We start from the raw sequence: 18,414 nt of genomic DNA on the forward strand, positions 1-18,414 counted from the left end.
GCTTGAGAGCAATACATTTTTCTGCTTGTTTCAAGTTTTCAAATATGAGTTTCCTAAGTGCATTTTTCACTCCAAACTTGAGCTCTTTCCCCCCAATCCCTTCTCTAAAGAGGGAAATGGGCTTCAAGGGTGACCTTAAAATACAGAGTTGGATTTTCTACTGTGAGAACAGGAAAGTATCCTGAAGCAAACACCAAGGGAGTGTAGGAGACAAAATACAAAGAAGCTATATGCCTCAGGGCCAGAGTGATAGTACAGCGGGTAGGACACTTGCTTTTCATGAGACCGGTCGAACCAAGTTTCTGGCCCCCTGAATCTTCTAGGAGGGATCCCTGAGTGCAGAGCCAGGAGTAAGTCCTGAGCATTGCCAAGGGTGGCCCCCAAACAAAACAAGACAAAAACCCAAACCAAAACAAAAGGACCATGTGTGCCTCCCTGCCTCCCTGAGAGCAAGAGTGCCTGGCATGGAAGGCACTGGATGTGAAGAGCAGAAAAGGCTTTGGGCTCTGGAATACTCAACATATATGAGATGCACATTTCCTTCTGGAAATGAACTGCAGAGTTCCCGCATCCTGGGGATGACGCTGCATACTAGTTTCTGAGCACACATGCTGGCATGAGAAGGTAGGTCAGTGCCAATAGAGGCATGCTTGGATGGAGAGCAGAGACGGTCAGTGAGGTAAATAAAGGCTCAAGTGCCAAAGACCAGATTAGGCATTAACGCTATTTATGGCGGGAGAAACCACTTAGAGATTCTGGGTGGGAGAGAACAAAATATCTTCCCCATCTTACTACCAATATATACATATATGTATATACATGTGCAAACGAATGTGTATATACATATTTAACTATATATATATATCTTTTACTATATAACTATTACTGAGTAGGAGGAAAAACAAGAATAGGGACAGGGAAATGAAGTTGGGAATGCCTGTAAGATGCAGTGAAGGATAGCAGAACTGTGCAAGGATGTCTATCTGTTCAGAAAAGTGGATCTGATCTGATTTTAAACTCCAAGCTAAGAAGTTGATAGTATGTACCAACAACGGGAATGGAGATGACAATAATACACTGAAAAAAACTCGTGGGCAACAGGCAATGAGAAAACGCTGTTAAGCTGCAAAGAGATTATTTAAGACGCTTGGTTGGTGTGATTTTGGTTGCTTGCGCTTAGGATGCTAATATCATGGTCTAGGCTCGGGGTAACGAAGGCCAGGAGCCTAGATTCTGGCAGGTTCATTCAGTGAACATTTACCGGGTGCCTGTTAGATTCCAAGAACGGGACTAGTTTCTTGCACATCTGTGCAAGAAATGGTTCCTGCTCCCAAGTCATTCACAGTTTAGCACAGTTAGTAGGGGATTTAAATAAAATAAGTGAACTTCGAAGCTGATTTGGTAGGTTCAAAAGGCATGCGAAGAGCTCAGAACTTCTCTTTGACCCAGAGCTGGTATCAGGGGCATTTGGTTGGCAGGTACTGTAGAATTGATTGAGTTGATAGAGAATACATTATGTGAGGTAGCCTTCTCCAAAGTGTCATCCCTAGGGAAAGCATTCAGGTGTAGACCACTGGAAACAAACAAAAAAAAGTACCAGCTTACAAATTTGTGAACTTTGCACTAGCTCAGAAGTTCGAATATTAATAATACATACACTGTCACTGTCCTCCCATTGTTCATCGATTTTGCTCGAGCAGGGCCAGTAATATTGTGAGACTTGTTACTGTGTTTGGCATATCGAATACATCATGGGTAGCTTGCCAGGCTTTGCTTTGTGGGCGAGATACTCTCAGTAGCTTGCCGGGCTCTCCGAGAGGGGTGGAGGAATTGAACTCAGGTCAGCCTTATGGGCTGCGTGCAGGGCAAACGCCCTACCTGCTGTGCTATGCTCCAGCACACATGAAGTCTCTAATTGGATATTAGATTGTAACTATTTCTACCACCACTAGATGTCACAAAGATTCAGGTTTTAAAAGCCTTCCTGTAAGGTCTGTGGACACACAAAAAAATTTTTTTTTAGAAATAAGGTCTATACTATAGTATCTACACATATACTAAAATACCTTTTAATGGCTATAATTGTTACACGATGTTTCAAATATGTGCATGTGCACACAAAATTATGTAAGTGATATCTTTCACCTAATCCACATTTAGCAGATATTAATCATTTACCATATATTTGACAACTTTTTTATTTAAAGAGTTTTATAATATGAGAATAGGATTGATTTTTCCATCCCGTTCGTTTATTGCCTGTTTTCAGCTGACCATTAGCATGAGATCAGTAGATACACTTCCCAGTATACATGCTTGATGTTTTCATGCAGTTGTGTATTTGCCATAAAATGTGTGGTGAGAGGCAGGGTTGACAGCTCAGCAGTCAGTAGAGTATATCTCACATCTGCTGAACCTGAGTTCAAACCCCTTCTCCATTGGCTGTGGCCTTGGAGGCCCACCAGGTACCACGGGTCTGGGGGGGGGGAGGGGGAGGGGGAGGGGGGCTCCTTTTTGAGGTCTCTGGCGAATAGGCCCTGAGCAGTTTCTTATCCTCGGATCCTTGCTTTGAACCACCAGAGGCTGGTTGGTTGGCTGAGAATTGCTGAGAGTAGCATTGGAGGCCCCTGAGCCCTCTTTAAAGGCTCCCTCTCCTACACCAAAAAATTTGGGGGTGAGATTTTAAGTGTTAGGTGGTAAAATAAGTTTTACAACTTAGTTTCACTCAGAAATGTAGTTTTTAGATTTATCCTTGCCAACACATATATCTACTTTATTTGTACAAGTGTGTTCACAACCAAATTCAAAGGTTTCAGATGTAAACAGTCGCTTGACAGCTCTGTAATGTTAGATCACCGTGTTCCTGGAGAATGTATCAAGAAAACCAATGCAGAGTCTTCTGCCATGGAAGTTTATTGAAAAGGGTGGGAATGCATGTGTGAACTTTTCTCTAGGGCAATGGTTTTGAAATTCCAGCATGCACCTTGAACATAACATGCTGGAAGATTTTTTTAGAAATAAACCCCCACAAAAGTAGCTAATTCTGGGCTGTGGCAGGAGAATTTGCATTTTTAGCAAGTTCTCAGGTGTTGCTGCCTCTGTTTCTGAGCAATCACACGTTGGAAAAGTCTGCTAGAGAGTAGATAAGGTTCACCTGTGCATTTTCTGGTGTGGTTCCCGCCCCCCCCCCCCCCAATTCCCAAGCTAAATGCTTTCCCAAGTTGCCATGTGAATTTGTGCTCCACCAGCAGGATATGGGCTTTCCCATACTTGGTAATGTCACGCTTCAACATTTTTTTGCCCAAGAATAAAGCATGGTAGTCTTTTTGTTGTTTAATTAGCATTTTCCCTGATTATCATTGAGATTATAAATCGTTTCATGAATATTGGGTACTAAACTTGATTTTCTGGGAGTTTCCTGTTCTTTTAATTTGATGATATTGATTAGTTTGCTAGTTTGTATACAAACTATTGATTAGTTTGTTCTTACTGATTTTCTTTGTGGGTTTCCTGGGATGGGAAATGTCTCAGATGTTGGGCCTTTTAACTTGGTTTCTAGTGTTTATCGTTAGCAAAAATGATCACTCTTAGTTTAGACATACCATTATTTTATTCATGCACTGTGCTTTATAATTTTTTAATAATGAAACATTGATTTGAAAATGGAGACAATGGTGGAGGGAAGGTCATAGTGTGGAACTGGTACTGGAACATTGATTGCCTGTAACAAATACGTCATGAACAACTTTGTAAATCAATGTTTAAATAAAGTGGGGAAAAAATAAGATTTTCAGTCCAAGGGTTATCTTTAAAAATTATTTTTATGTATTTTATCTAGATTTTCAGATTAATTTCCTTCAAATAAGTCAGCGATCAAATAAATAATTTAGAATTATAAGGTAAAAAATTAGCAATTCTTAGTTTTACATTGATGTTGCTGAAATACTGTAAGTGCTAAAAGTGAACTGATTACAATTTATACATCTCAATCTACTTCTGCCACTGCTAATATTTTTTTTGCCTTTTAATTTGATGATTATACAATTTCTTCAAAAAGAAAGAAATAGGAGCTTTCAAATCAGAAATTTTTATATATGAGTGAAATCATTCTGCATTTATCTTTCTTCTTGTGACACTGGGCTGGAGCAATAGCACAGCGGGTAGGACGTTTGCCTTGCACACAGCGAACCCGGGTGACCCGGGTTTGATTCCTCTGCTCCTCTCAGAGAGCCTGGCAAGCTACCGAGAGTATCTCGCCCGCACGGCAAAGCCTGGCAAGCTACCCGTGACATATTCGATATGCCAAACATAGTAACAAGTCTCACAATGTTACCGGGCCCGCTTGAGCAAATTGATGAACAACGGGAGGACAGTGACTTGTGACATGACTCTCTTCCTTTCCATTCATGATGTTGCAAAAGGCAAGATTTAATATTTTCATATACCTTCTATTATGTTTGTATACAATACTCAGACATCTGTCAGTGGACACTTGGGGGTTGGGCCACACCCCGAGGTAATTAAGGTTGGCTTGTCTGTCTTCCTCCCTCCCTCCCTCCCTCCTTCCCTCCTCCCCTTCCTCCCTCCCTCTCCCTCCCTCTTCTTCCTTCCTTCCTTCCTTCCTTCCTTCCTTCCTTCCTTCCTTCCTTCCTTCCTTCCTTCCTTCCTTCTTCCTTCTTTCTCTTTTCTACATTCAGCAGTACTCAGTGTTTTCTCCTGGCTCTATGCTCAAGGATCACTCCTGGTGGATGGGCTTGGGATCCATATGGAGTGCCAGGGATTAAATCTGGTTCAGCTGCATTTGAGGCAAATGCCCTACCCCCACTGTTATTATCTCTCCTGCCTCAATCAGGGCCTTTATCTAACTCTGTATTCAGAATTGACTCCTGATGATGCTAAGGGGACTATATGTGGTGCTAAATTGAGCCAAAGTTGGTTGTGTGCAAGACAACCACCATACTCCCTGTACTACCTATTTGACCTGTTTCTAGATTCTGACTCTTGTAAATAGTGCTGCACTGAACGTTAGTGTGCAAACATCTTCTTGATGTTTTTTGACTTTTTAAGATAGATATTTAAAAGTAGAATCCATGGATCATATGATAGTTATATTTTAATAAACCTCCATTTTTTTCCATAAAATTTGGCCAATTTATATTTCCAGCAACTGTGTCCCAGGGTCCCTTCTTCTCCACACTATCACCAGCATTTGTTTCTGGTCTTTTTGAGATTGGCCATTCTCACAGATGTAAAATGAATGAATAACTCATTCATTTTGTCTTTTTAAATTTCTTTTGATAATTACATAACTTTTGTTCCTTAAAAATTTATCTTTCTTTGTAGTTTATTTCTAGGTGTTTAATTCTTATGTAATTGTAAATGGGATTATTTTCTCTTCTCCTTCATTTTTTACATATAGAAATGTTTTCGTATGTTGATTTTGTAGCCTGTTAAACTTATATTGCATTTTTTGTGGAGCCTGTTTTCTATGTAAGTTATCATCTATACATAGTTATAATTTTACCTTTTTATACCATTGTAATCATTTCTGTTTTATACTGTTGATATTGTTTCAATCTCTATGAGTTTATTATCACTTATTCTGTGCCCCAAAATTTTATGTATACTTAAGAATGTTTTATGTGTATTCTAGAAAAATGTGCACTTAGCTTTTTTGAGTGGAAAGTATCCTTAAATGTATAGTATGCTCATTAGTCTAATTCCTCATTGAAGACTCCAGTTTCCACGTTAGATTTTCTGTCTGGTTGATTGGTCCATTGACCCACTGATGAGATTAGGGCATTAAAGTACCCTACTCTATTGTATCACTGTAGGTGATCCTTCTCTTTAGGTCTTCTAATAATTATGTTATATAGTTTTTTGCTCCTTTGAGATATATAGATATATATTAATAGTAAGTCTTCTTTATGTATTTATTCTTTAATCACGATGTAACAGTCATTGTTGGCTCTAATCTATTTTAGCTTGATCGGTTTTGCAACACCATTTGTCAAAGATGCTTTTCTTGCTCCATTTCATACTCGTTGCTCTTTTGTAGAAGAATAACTGTCCATATACTTGATCTGTCTCTAGACTCTCAATTGTATTCCATTGCTGCCCTTATTCCAGTACCACACTGTTTTGATTACTACAGTCTTCTAAAATTGAAATTGGAGAAAGAAAAGCCTATCTTCTTTTTTCCTAGATTTGTTTTGGCTATTTGGGGTGTTAACTTATACTCCATACATATTTTAACAGCCTTTGATATCACTGTATCACTGTATCACTGTATCACTGTCATCCTGTTGTTCATTGATCGCCTCGAGCAGGCCCCAGTAACATTTTCTTCATCCTAGCCCTGAGATTTTAAAAGTGCCACATTCGAGGCTCTTTCAGGGTCAGGAGAATGAGACCCCTCATTGTTGCTGGTTTTTGGCATATTGAATAAGCCATGGGGAGTTTGCCAGACTCTGCCGTGTGGGCAGGATACTTTTGGTAGCCTGCCAGGTTCCCCAGAGTAAGAACTAGATAATAAGATGTAGTGTCGCCGTGAATGTGGCCCCGCGCTTCCAGGAGTTGGGTTTTAAAAGTCTCTGGGTTTTGGCCATTGATGGGATTACATGGCGCCGGGGGCAGTTGGTGGGTATAATCCTACATACTGAAAGATTGGGGGATCTGGGTGGAGGAGGCCCCAGTCCCAATCCGAGCAGGCTTGGAGATCTACGCCCCGGGTCCCGCACACCTGGGTTCCTCTGCCAGTTCCTTCATGCGTGAGGCTTGTCCGATCGTGTGGAGAGTGGTCTTAAGCATGGCTGTGGCTGGAACCAGAGGTCTTCAGCTGCCAGGGCTCTGCTCGGAGTGGAGAGGGAAGCTCAACCCACCCTCCCCAAGGGGCCCCGGTGAGGACAGCCAGGCATGGAGGCAGGAGACTGTCTTTGATATGTGTCTTTTAAAACATCTTGTGTATATTTTGCTTGTTTGGGGACCAGATCGGCAGTACTTAGAAATCATTCCTGGTGGGGTTCAGGGGACCATATGGAATGCTGGGGTTATCAAACCTGGGTCAGATGCATGTAAGGCAATACTGTCTCTCAGTAATATCCTCATGGATTTTTTTAGAAACTGCATTGAATCTGTATAATGCTTTGACAAGATTGTCATTTTGATTGTAGTCCTTCCAATACACAAATAGGAGATGGTTTTATATTTCCTCATGTCTTTTATTTTACTAGTGACTTATAGTTTTAGTATTCTTTTTAAAAGTTTTTCACCTCTTATTACTTATATGGGATAAATAATATAACCTAGTGATAGTAATATCACCATATTGATAACTTAGGTGATTACTTACTAATCAACTTAGTTAAGTTGATCCTCAGATACTTGATTTTCTGAGGCACAACTGTGAATGAGTGGATTGTTTTTGTCACTTCTTTGTTTATAGAAAGCCATCTATTTTTGTGCATTGATTTTGTAGTTGTCACTATACCCTACCATTGTTTCTAGGAACTATTTTTTGCAGTCTTTAAGGTTTCCTAAGTGTAGTAGTTTTGTGGCATCTTAAAATAATGAGAGTTTGATTTCTTCTTTTCTAATCAGGATGGCCTTAATAATACTTCATTGCCTAGTTTCTGTAACAAGGGTTGCCAATACAATATTAAATAGTTGTCATGAAAGTAGTCAACCTTGTGTTGTGCCTAGTCTTCAAGAAAAGGCTTCTAGTATTTTAGCACTGAGTATTCTATTTGCAGTAGGCTTGTGATAAATGGTTTTAACTATGTTGAGGAAAGTTCCTTCAACCACTGTTTTATTGAGAGATTTTATCATGAATTGATATTAGATCTTGCCAAATGCCTTCTATACATCTATTGATATGATCTTATGACTTTCGTTTTTCCTTTTGTGTTCCTTTTATATGGCTATGGTATATTACATGGATTAACTTGCATATATTAACCCATTCTTTATTACTGGAATGAATCCTACTTTATCTTGGTGTGTGATTTTCTTTGATGTATTTTTGCATTCAGTGTGCTCACATTTTGTTGAGAATTTTGCATCCATGTTCACCATGGATATAGGTCTATAGTTTTGTTATTGTTGTTTTGGTGTTATTGCTACGCCAGGCTTCAGGGTAATGTTTGTCTCAGATGAGCTATTTGGGAGGATTTTTAGTTCTTCAATTTTCTGAAAGAGCCTGAAAAGAATTGGGAGTAGGTCTTATTTAAAGGTTTGGAAGAACTCACTAGTAAGCACCTTTAAGTTTGGGGTTTTTATTTAAGAGAGATTTTAAATCACTGTTTCAATCCCATTCACAAAAAAATTAAGTGCCTCAAAAAATAAAGTACCTTGGAATAAGCTTAACTAAAGAGGTCCTTTACCTCTTTCATTACAAAACACTACTTCAAGAAATAAAAGAGGACAGTAGAAAATGGAGACACATCCCCTACTTATAGATTGGGAGTACTAACATTGTCAAAATGACAATACTCCCCAAAGCACTATACAGATTCAATGTAGTCCTTATAAGGATACCCATGACATTTTTCAAAGAAATAGACAAAACACTCTTGAAATTTATATGGGAAAATAAACCCGCAAGAATAGCCAAAGCAATCCTTGGGAAAAGGAAGATGGGTCGCATCTCCTTCCCCAGCCTCAAACTATACTTTCAAAGCAATAGTAATTAAAACAGCAGGGTAATGGAATAGAAACGGACCCGCAGACCAATGGAATAGAGCTGCATGTTCTTACACAGACTAAAATATTTGATGATTTAGTCTTTGATAAAGGAGCAAGAAATGTGAAAAGTGGAGCAAGGAAATCCTCTTCAATAAGTGGTGCGGGGAAAACTGGACAGCTACATGCAAAAAAAAAAAAAAATGAACTCAGGTCTCTGTCTGCCAGGCACAAAAGTCAGATCAAAATGGATTAGAGACTTCAACATCATACCTGAATCCATAAAAGTACTTGGAGGAAAATATAGGCAGATCCCTGCATGAAATTGAAGTTAAAGTCATCTTTAAGGATGAAACACCACTTGACTAAGCAAATGGAAACAAATACAAACAAATCGGACTACATTAAGCTAAGAAGCTTGTGCACTTCAAAAGAAACAGTGACCAAAATACAGAGAGAGCCCACAGAATGGTAAAATTTACCCAATACCCAACAGATAAGGGGTTAATATCGAGGATATACAAGACACTGGTAGAACGTTACAAAACCAAAACAAAACAAAAAAGAAACAAACAAAAAACAATGAACAAAAAAAACCGACAACCTCATCAAAAAATGGGGAGAAAAAATAAGCAGAAACTTCCTCAAATATATATATATATATAAATGGCCAAAAGGCACATAAAAAAATATATCGCTAATCATCAGGGAGATGCAAATCAAAACGACAATGAGATATCATCTCACACCACAGAAATTGACACACATCAAAAAAGAACAAGAACAGCCAGTGATGGCATGGATGCAAGGATAAAGGGACTCTCATTCATTGTTGGTGGGAATGCCAATTGGTCCAGCATTTATGGAAAACAATATGGACATTCCTCAAAAAAACTAGAAATTGAGCTTCCATATGACTCAGCAATGCCACTTCTGGGAATATATCCCAGGGGTGCAGAAAAGCACATAGAAGTGATATATGCACTTGTATATTCATTGCTGCACTGTTCACAATAGCTTGAATCTGGAAACAATCTGAGTGTCTGAGAACAGATGACTGGTTAAAGAAACTATGGTACATCTACACAATGAAATACTATGCAGCTGTTAGAAAAGATGAAGTCATGAAATTTGCTTATAAGTGGATGGACATGGAGCGTATCTTGCTAAGTGAAATGAGTTAGAAAGAGAGGAAGACATAGAATAACTGCACTCATTTGTGGAGTATAAAATAACATAATATGAGACTAACACCCAAGGACAGTAAAGACAAGAGCCAGGAAGATTGCTCCACGGTTGGAAGTCTGCCTAGTGTGCTGGGGCAGGAGGCAGTTGGAATAGAGAAAAGATCACCAAGTCAATGATGGTTGGAGGGACCGCTTGGGATGGGAGTTATGCACTGAAAGTAGACAGAAGACAAACATGATGGCCTCTCAGGATCTGTATTGCAAACCATAATGCCCCAAATATATATATAGAGAGAGAGAGAGTAAAAGAAAAATGCCTGTCATCGAGTCAGGGGGTGACATGGGGTGGGGTGGTGGGAGGGAGGTGGTACCGGGAAATTGGTGGTGGAAAATGTACACTGATGGAAGAATGGGTGTTCGATCATTGTATGAAATTCAATTATGAAAGCTTTGTAACTGTATCTCATGGCAATTCAATAAAAAACTAAATAAAACTAAAAAATAAGGTTATTTTATTTTAAAATTAAAATTTAAAAATTACTGTTTCAATTTCCTTGGTAGTAATTTGCCTATTCAGGTGCTCTATTACTCTTGATTCTATCTAGGAATATAACATAGAAATCCAGTTTTATGGCATAAAGATTTTTAAAGTAATCCCTGATGAATCTTTGAATTTATTTGATATCTGTTGTGATGCGTCCCTTTTTATTTCTGATTCAATTTACTAAGAGTTTTCTCTCCATAAGTCTTGGTAATGGTTTGTCATTCTTTTTTATTTTATTTTTGAAGAATCAACTCATTCTTCTTTTCATTGCTCTTTTGATTTTTGTTCATTTTAATTTCATTAATATCTGCTCTAAGTTTTATTATTTCCTTCCTTCTGATAATGTTGGGTTCCCTTTGTTGGCCTTTTTATAGCTGTTGGGTTATTCGTGTGGGCTTTTTCTTGCTTCTTTTTTTTAAATTTTTATATTTTTATTTTATTTTATTTTTCATAACATGCCATATCTTTAATCTGATAACTTTATGTATATACATTGCTTCATTTTTTAATTGTTTGACATAAGCATATATTATTTTCAGAGATATTTTAGGTTGCATGTAGAAAAAAGAAGATAATTCAAAGTCCTCCATTTTACACTAATTACATCAAATTTTGACTTGTATATTTTTTTTATTAGTGAAACACCATGAGGTACAGTTGTAGATTTACAATTTTTTGTGCTTGGGTTTCGATTATACAATGATCAGATACCCATCCCTCCACCAGTGCCCATTTTCCACCACCATGAATAATATCCCCCCCACCCCCATCTCCCCATCCCCCCCTGCCTCTGTGGCAGGGCAATCCCTTGTGTTCTCTCTCTCCTTTTGGGTGTTGTGATCTGAAAAAGAGGCATTGAGTGGCAAACATGTTCAGTCCATAGTCTACTTTCGACATGCATCTCCCCTCTTGGGAGGATCCTCCAAACACCATTTATTTGGTGCTCCCTTCTCTATCTGAGCTGCCTTTTCCCCTAGAATGCCCGGCTGGCCTCTAAGCTATGGAGTAATCCTCCTGGTGCTGATCTCAGCTATTCTTGGGTATTAATCTCATATTTTGTTACTTTATATCCCCCAGATGAATGCAATCTTTCTATGTCTATCCCTCTCTTTCTGACTCATTTTGCTTAGCATGATACTTTCCATGTTGTACCACTTGTGTGTAAATTTCATGACTTCATCTTTTCTAACAGCTACATAGTACTCCATTGTGTGGCCTTTCTTGCTTCTTAATGAACATTTATATCACTATAAACTTTCCTTTTAATACTGCTTTTGCTGTGTCCCATATGTTCTAGTAACTTGTATCTTTGTTCTCTTTTGTGGATATGATTTCCTTTAACAGTTATTTGTCCATAAATATCTTTCCAATATGAGTGATAATCAGGATGAGTAGAGTATGTTGTTGGAGGACTTTTCCATTCAATACTTCAAACATATCATGCCATTCCTTCTGACCTTATAAAATTTATGCTGAGATAAATAATCGCATTAGAAACTTCTTTGTGAGACTCTTTGCTTTTCCTTTTTTTGTGCTTACAATTATCTGCCAGTTCAATTATATTGTGTGTTTGTTGTTCTCCTGTATTTATTTTATTTGGAAGTATTTGAGCTTCTGGAATCTGGATGTTGCTCCCTTATCACAGAGGCCATCATGTTTGGTCTCTTGTCTACTTCAAAACCACACTAAATGGTTTTGAACATTATTTATTCAAATGTGAGTTCTACCCTTTTCTTTTGTTCTTCTTCTGGAACACTATATAATGTGAATATTTGTTCCCTTAACATTGTGCCATGCATTTATTATGTTATTTTTTCGATATTTTATATTTTTATTGGTCGTCTTGGATGCTCTCAACTATTCTCAACTATCCAAATCAGGCGACTGATTTGGCTCTTGACTCCATCAGACCTACTGTTGAATCTCTTTCTATTTTATTTTTATTCCAACTACTATATATTTGGGCTCTATGATTTCTTTGGGTCCATTCTCTCTCAACTGAAGATTCTTTTATGTATTCATTGTTGTTCTAATTTCAGTGAGCACCATCATGACTGTGCTTTGGCATCATCTTTAGGTAGTTTGGTTCTGTTATAGTAAAAAGTTTCCCCAGGTTTTTTTCTTGATCTTTTAGTTGGGTTGAATTCCTCTGTATCCTCATTTCTTGTAGATTAAGCTAGAGAGCTTTCCTTCCTGGTCATGATGAAACAGTCTTGTGAAGGTTGCAAAGGCGTTGGCCTTGGATACTGGACTTTGTTGTGTAGACTAAATCCTTGTCACCATACGGGGTGGTGAGAACTCAGTCTACAAGGTGGGATCCAAAGAGATGCACCAGGATTTCTGGTATAGTCGGTCAATGAGGCCTCGGGTGCTATGGCTCCTTGGCCTAAGATCTAGTCACTAGTCAAGGTCAATTCTGTCTGCTGTACTTTTCCAGAAGCCTCCGAGAACTACTCATCTTCAATTGAAGCAGGTTTTGATCTCATATTTTATAGGAAGAATTGTTTCCCTGAAGCCCAGGCGAGATCTGGCATGTACTTGGGGATGGTCGCAGCCTTTGTATCCAGCAGGTTGCCCAAAAGCCCATTGAGTGCTGGCGAGAGAGCAACGGAGGGGGTTTCATGAAATGTGAATGTGCAAGGCCAGATTCCAGTTAGCTCCACAAAGTTCCCCCTAGAGGCCAGCAAGGCTGGGAAAGCCCGTGGAGCCTGAGGAGAGAGGCGGGGATTTTGCAGGCCCACACACTGCCCACTGTGCTAGTTCCATGCTGGCACTGTTTGCGTGGCAGATCTGGTGGGCAGCTGGAAGTTTGCTGGAATGATAGGCCTGGAAGGTGGTCCATGTATATGGCTGAAGGACAGGAATGGTCCCTTCCTGGAGTCTCTAGCCCACAAGGTTTATTTTTTTTCTTTTTGGGGGGGATCATACCCAGCAATGCACAGGAGGGGTCATCCCTGGCTCATGTACTCATAAATTACTTCTGGCAGTACTCGGGGGACCACATGGGATGCTGGAAATTAAACCCAGGTCAGCCATGTGCAAAGCAAATGCCCTACCCCCTGTGCTATCACTCTAGCCCTCTAGCCCACAGGGTCTTATAGGAGATGGTATGCAGACACGGAACCTGGTAAGAGCAGGTCTGGCAGGCCATAGGCCCTGGCAGCAGACTGAGGGAGGCGGTGGGGTGTCCTTGCTAACTGGGCTTGTGGGCTGGAGTAACACTGGTTGCTTGCTCTCAGGTAGGTGACGTACTGGCAGGGCTGAGCTGCCTTTGCTGTCTGTGGGGGTGAGGTAACTGTCTGATCCCACCTCTGGATTACCTTCTAGGGTGGGGGAGCTCTCATCAGGGATTTGCTCTCAGGGTCTAATTGTACGGAGTATGGGTTTCAGTATGGCTCCCATTAGCTCTGCTAGCAGCAAGGTTGTGAAATGGTACCTGGTGTGCAGGTCAGGACCCTGGCTTTATTTCCTAAAATTTCATTCTGCCAAAGATTAATGCTATAAGGGTTTGCTTCAATGAAGATTGATCCAAATTTTACTGTAGATCTGTGATAGTGAGATGAGGTAAGAACAGGTTCTCCCCATTCTATCCTGGACCCCTCTAGGCATTTTAAATTTCTATAGATTACGTGACTTGAGGTAATCTATTACTATTTTTTTTTTAGTAAAACTGATTTGTACTGTCTTGCTTAGGATTTTATTTCAAAACAGAAATCATGTGCATGAATGTAAATTTTTTTTTTACGGGGGGGAGGTCACACCCAGCGGTGCTTCAGACTTATTCTTGGCTCTGCACTCAGACATAACTCTTGGTGGACTCAGGAGACCATATGGGATGCTGGGATTTGAACCCAGGTCAGCTGCATGCAAGGCAAGCTCCCTACCCACTATACAATCACTCTGGCCCATGCATATAATTTTTAGAGATGCTATAAACATCTTACTCATCTACTAAATGAAGTGGTTTCGAGTCAAGAAGTGATGACAATTCCTTGGGTCCATGTATATTTGAAATTCACGTTATTTGAATTATTGTGAGTTGATTTGTACTCTTGAATCAATGTTTTTTCGTTTTTTTATTTGAATTAACTATGAGTTGATTTATACACTTGAATCAATGTTCTTCCATTTTTAAAATATCAAAGATCATTCCACAGAAAACCTGTGATTAGCTGAGTAGAGGATTCAAAGAAGCTCTCACGAGTCATGATTCCCTGACAACAGTTGGGATTGTGCAACGCTCCCTTCATTCCCTCACCAAGGTTGCCCTTTGTTGGGAGACAACTGACCAATCAAGTGCTGCACTTCCATCCCACCCAACTTCAAGGTTTTTCTCCACAGTTACTGGCTAATTTTAAACACACCCATGTTGGCTCACCCATTTTCACTTTGTTATTGACAAATAACACTTTGTTATTGACCTTGGTTAGTGTGTTAGTTTATATAAAACGAGAACTATTTATATAGTGATAACAGTAGCCTTCAGAATATTTATCATTTTATGTAGGTCCATGTATTTATGAAAATCTTGGTAAAAAGTGCTTTATTTCTCAGGACATGCTATTAGCTTTGTATTTTACGTCTATAAAAATATTTGAACATTTTGGGTGCATATTTAATTCATCCTCACCTGTTGAGCAAAACACTTCTCAAAAAACAAGACCTGGAAACTGCACATGAAAGGCAACATTAGTGTTTGCAGGGGCTAGACTAGGTCACTGAGAACTCATGGTTCTCCCAGGACACTGGCACTCGCTCGTCTCTTGGCAGTGCCTAACGCCTCCTGGGAGAACACAGTTTTTGTTTTGATAGACTTTATTTCTCTCCCTTGGCACCCTACAGATTCACCCAATTCAAATCCTTGGGTGACATCCCTGAATCCTCCCACTCCTTTATTTCCTACATCACCCAGGTATCACGTCTCTCTTCTCTCTTTGCTTTGGGGCCGCATCTGGCAGTGCTAGGGAGGACTGTGTGATGCCAGGGACTAAACTGGGGGGGTTCCCCATGCAAAGCATGCATCCTGGGTCTTTGAGCCATCCTCCCAGGCCCCCTCTTCTATTCTTTAAGAATACTATGTAAAATCTCGCTGCCTCCACCTCTATCTCATCCAGTCTTCCACAATAGTAGCAGCAGTTAGCAATGTGCTCTCTGTGAAAGAATAGCACTATAGCACTGTCCTCCTGTTGTTCATTGATTTGCTTGAGCAGGCCCGGTAATTTCTCCATTGTGGGACTTGCTGTTACTGTGTTTGGCATATCGAATATGTCACGGGTAGCTTGCCAGGCTTTGCCGTGCGGGCGAGATACTCTTGGTAGCTTGCTGGGCTCTCCAAGAGGGGAGGAAGAATCAAACCCTGGTTGGCCGGCCAGCCATGTGCAAGGCAAATGCCCTCCTGCTGTGCTATCACAGTGCAAAACGATAATTTCTACGGGAGGACTACTGGGGATCTCCCTTCTTTTGCTCCAGAACCTCTTCTGCTCATCTTTGGAATCTTCCTTCTGAGCTGTCACCTTGCCAGATTCTCTGGCCTTTAGTTGAGTCCTTTAACTTCTCAACAATTTTTCTTTGTATAGAAGACTCAAGAAGATGATTTTTAACTGAAAAGGACAACTTCTTTCTGGTATAACTTCACCACCCAATGTGAAGCATCCCGAAAGTATAAATTCATGCCTTTCACAAAGTTTTAGCACTGTTTCTTAATCTACTCTTGACTTATCTAGGGTAGATTCAGGGGGAGAATCAGGCAAAAAGTGCTCGTTCAATGTCATCTGGAACTAGAACTCTGCATGTCAAACTGTTGACTGTTTATCTGTATATGCTGGGGACTATCTCTAGACATATGGATTATTTTCTTTAAGAGAAAACACACCAGTGGTGGGGGGATGGCTTAGTGGTAAGTTTAGCATGCCTTGCATGCTTGAGACCTGGGTTCAGTCCCTGGCATCACACAAAACCAAGAAAACACATCAACATATTAGTTATGATTATCACTGTAGGGATGGAAGAATTATTGCATATTTTTGTTTCTATTTTTCCCACAGTGACTATAAATTACAGCACAATAAAATCCAATAAATGTTACACATCTCATATTTTACTCCATTAATAAACCAAGAGGAGCACACTACATTTGATGGGGGTGTAAGGTAGAAGGGCTGGAGCAATAGTACACAGTTAAGGTGCTTGCCTTGCACGCGGCCAACCTAGCCGACCCAAGTTTGATTCCTCCGCCCCTCTCGGAGAGCCCGGCAAGCTACCTAGAGTATCTCACCTGCACAGCAAAGTCTGGCAAGCTACCCATGATGTATTCGATATGCCAAGCACAGTAACAACAAGTCTCACAATTCTCACAATGTTACTGGGCCCGCTAGAGCCAATTGATGAACAACGGGAGTGACAGTGACAGTGACGGTGAAGGTAGAAGGTAACCACTCTCAACTGAAAAAAAAAATTATCACACAAGGCTCAACCTGTGACAACATACTAGTAATCTCTTATACAAGGCTCAATGGCTCCAAGGTGAGATACAACAATTGTCACACACTTTCCTCTAAGGAAACTTTTGGATCATTTTTAGCTGATTGTTCATAACTGTCACTGTCACTGTGCTCCTGTTGTTCATCGATTTGCTCGAGCAGGCCCAGTAGTGTCTCCATTGTGACAGTTGTTACTGTGTTTGGCATATGGAATACACCATGGGGAGCTTGCCAGGCTTTGCCGAGCGGGCAAGATATTCTCAGTAGCTTACCAGGCTTTCTGAGAGGGGCAGAGGAATTGAACTCAGGTTGTCCAGGTTGGCTGCTTGCAAGGCAAATGCCCTACCACTATTCTATCTCTCCAGCCCTTATTCATAACAAGCAATACAAAATAATTTAGGACCTACCTGTTTTGGGGGCAGGCTGGGGTACTGGTGGGAAAATTCAAAATAAATGGTGGTGGGAAGGTGTAATATCATTAACTATAATGATAACACCTTTTGATTTAAGATATTTTACTTGTATTTCTATGTAAGAAGCTAGCTAAGAAAGCCTGGAGATTTGGAGGATATGTTTTGTGTCTACCAAAGTATCTTGCCCTTTTAAGACTGTCTCTTTTTCCCTTTCTTTTTTTGGAAGGATGGGGTCACAATAGCAATGCTCTAGGCACTGCACTCAGGGATCACTGCTGGCAGGGCTTAGGACACCATAAGGGGTTCCAGGGATAGAACCCTGGTGGGCCATGTACAAGGCAAGTGCCCTACCTGCTATACTACCTCCAGTCCTGACTCTATTATCCCTCAACACTTAGACTATTAATAACATGGATCCGTGGGCATCTCTTTTGTTTCTTTCTGCTTGGAGTATGTGAAGCATCTTGAATGTATAAATTCATGCCTTTGACCTAATTTGTAAAGTTTTTAAGCATTATTTCTTAATGTACCCCTTCTGCCCCTTTCCTCTCCTGTATCTCTGCTATTTCCATTTTGCACTGTTGTATCCCGTATACCTCATCAGCTCTTGTTTATATTCTTTTCTATTTCCCCTCTTTAGACTAAATCTTTGTTGACCTCTCCATATTCACTGGTTTATCTGCCTGCCTATTTTCCTATTTTCACCCCTCTAGTGAATTTTTTTTACTTTTCAATTCCATAATTCCTAGTTGGTTCCTTGTTTTTTTTTTAATTTTATCACTTAATTGATATCTTATTCTATGCTATTTTTCTGACCTTCAGTGTTTGTTTATTTGTTATTTTTGGTGGTGGTCATTTTTTTTTCATATCTTTGGGAATGTTAAATCCAACTTTTGAGCTTCCTTAGGATGACTTCTATTATTTTTCTCCCTTGGCAAATGAGCCATACTTAATTTTTTGTTAAAATAGTATCCCAAATATTATAAAGTAGCAACTGTGGAAATAATTTTTCTCTTACTACAATTTGTTGTTGATACTTATTATGCGTCACTATTTTCAATTTAAAATTTTACGAAACTATTTTGAATTCTGTGTGTGATCACTGATGCTTT

Source organism: Sorex fumeus, unplaced genomic scaffold, assembly GCF_029834395.1.
Source record: "Sorex fumeus unplaced genomic scaffold, SorFum_2.1 ptg000043l, whole genome shotgun sequence".
NCBI classification, from domain to species: domain Eukaryota; kingdom Metazoa; phylum Chordata; class Mammalia; order Eulipotyphla; family Soricidae; genus Sorex; species Sorex fumeus.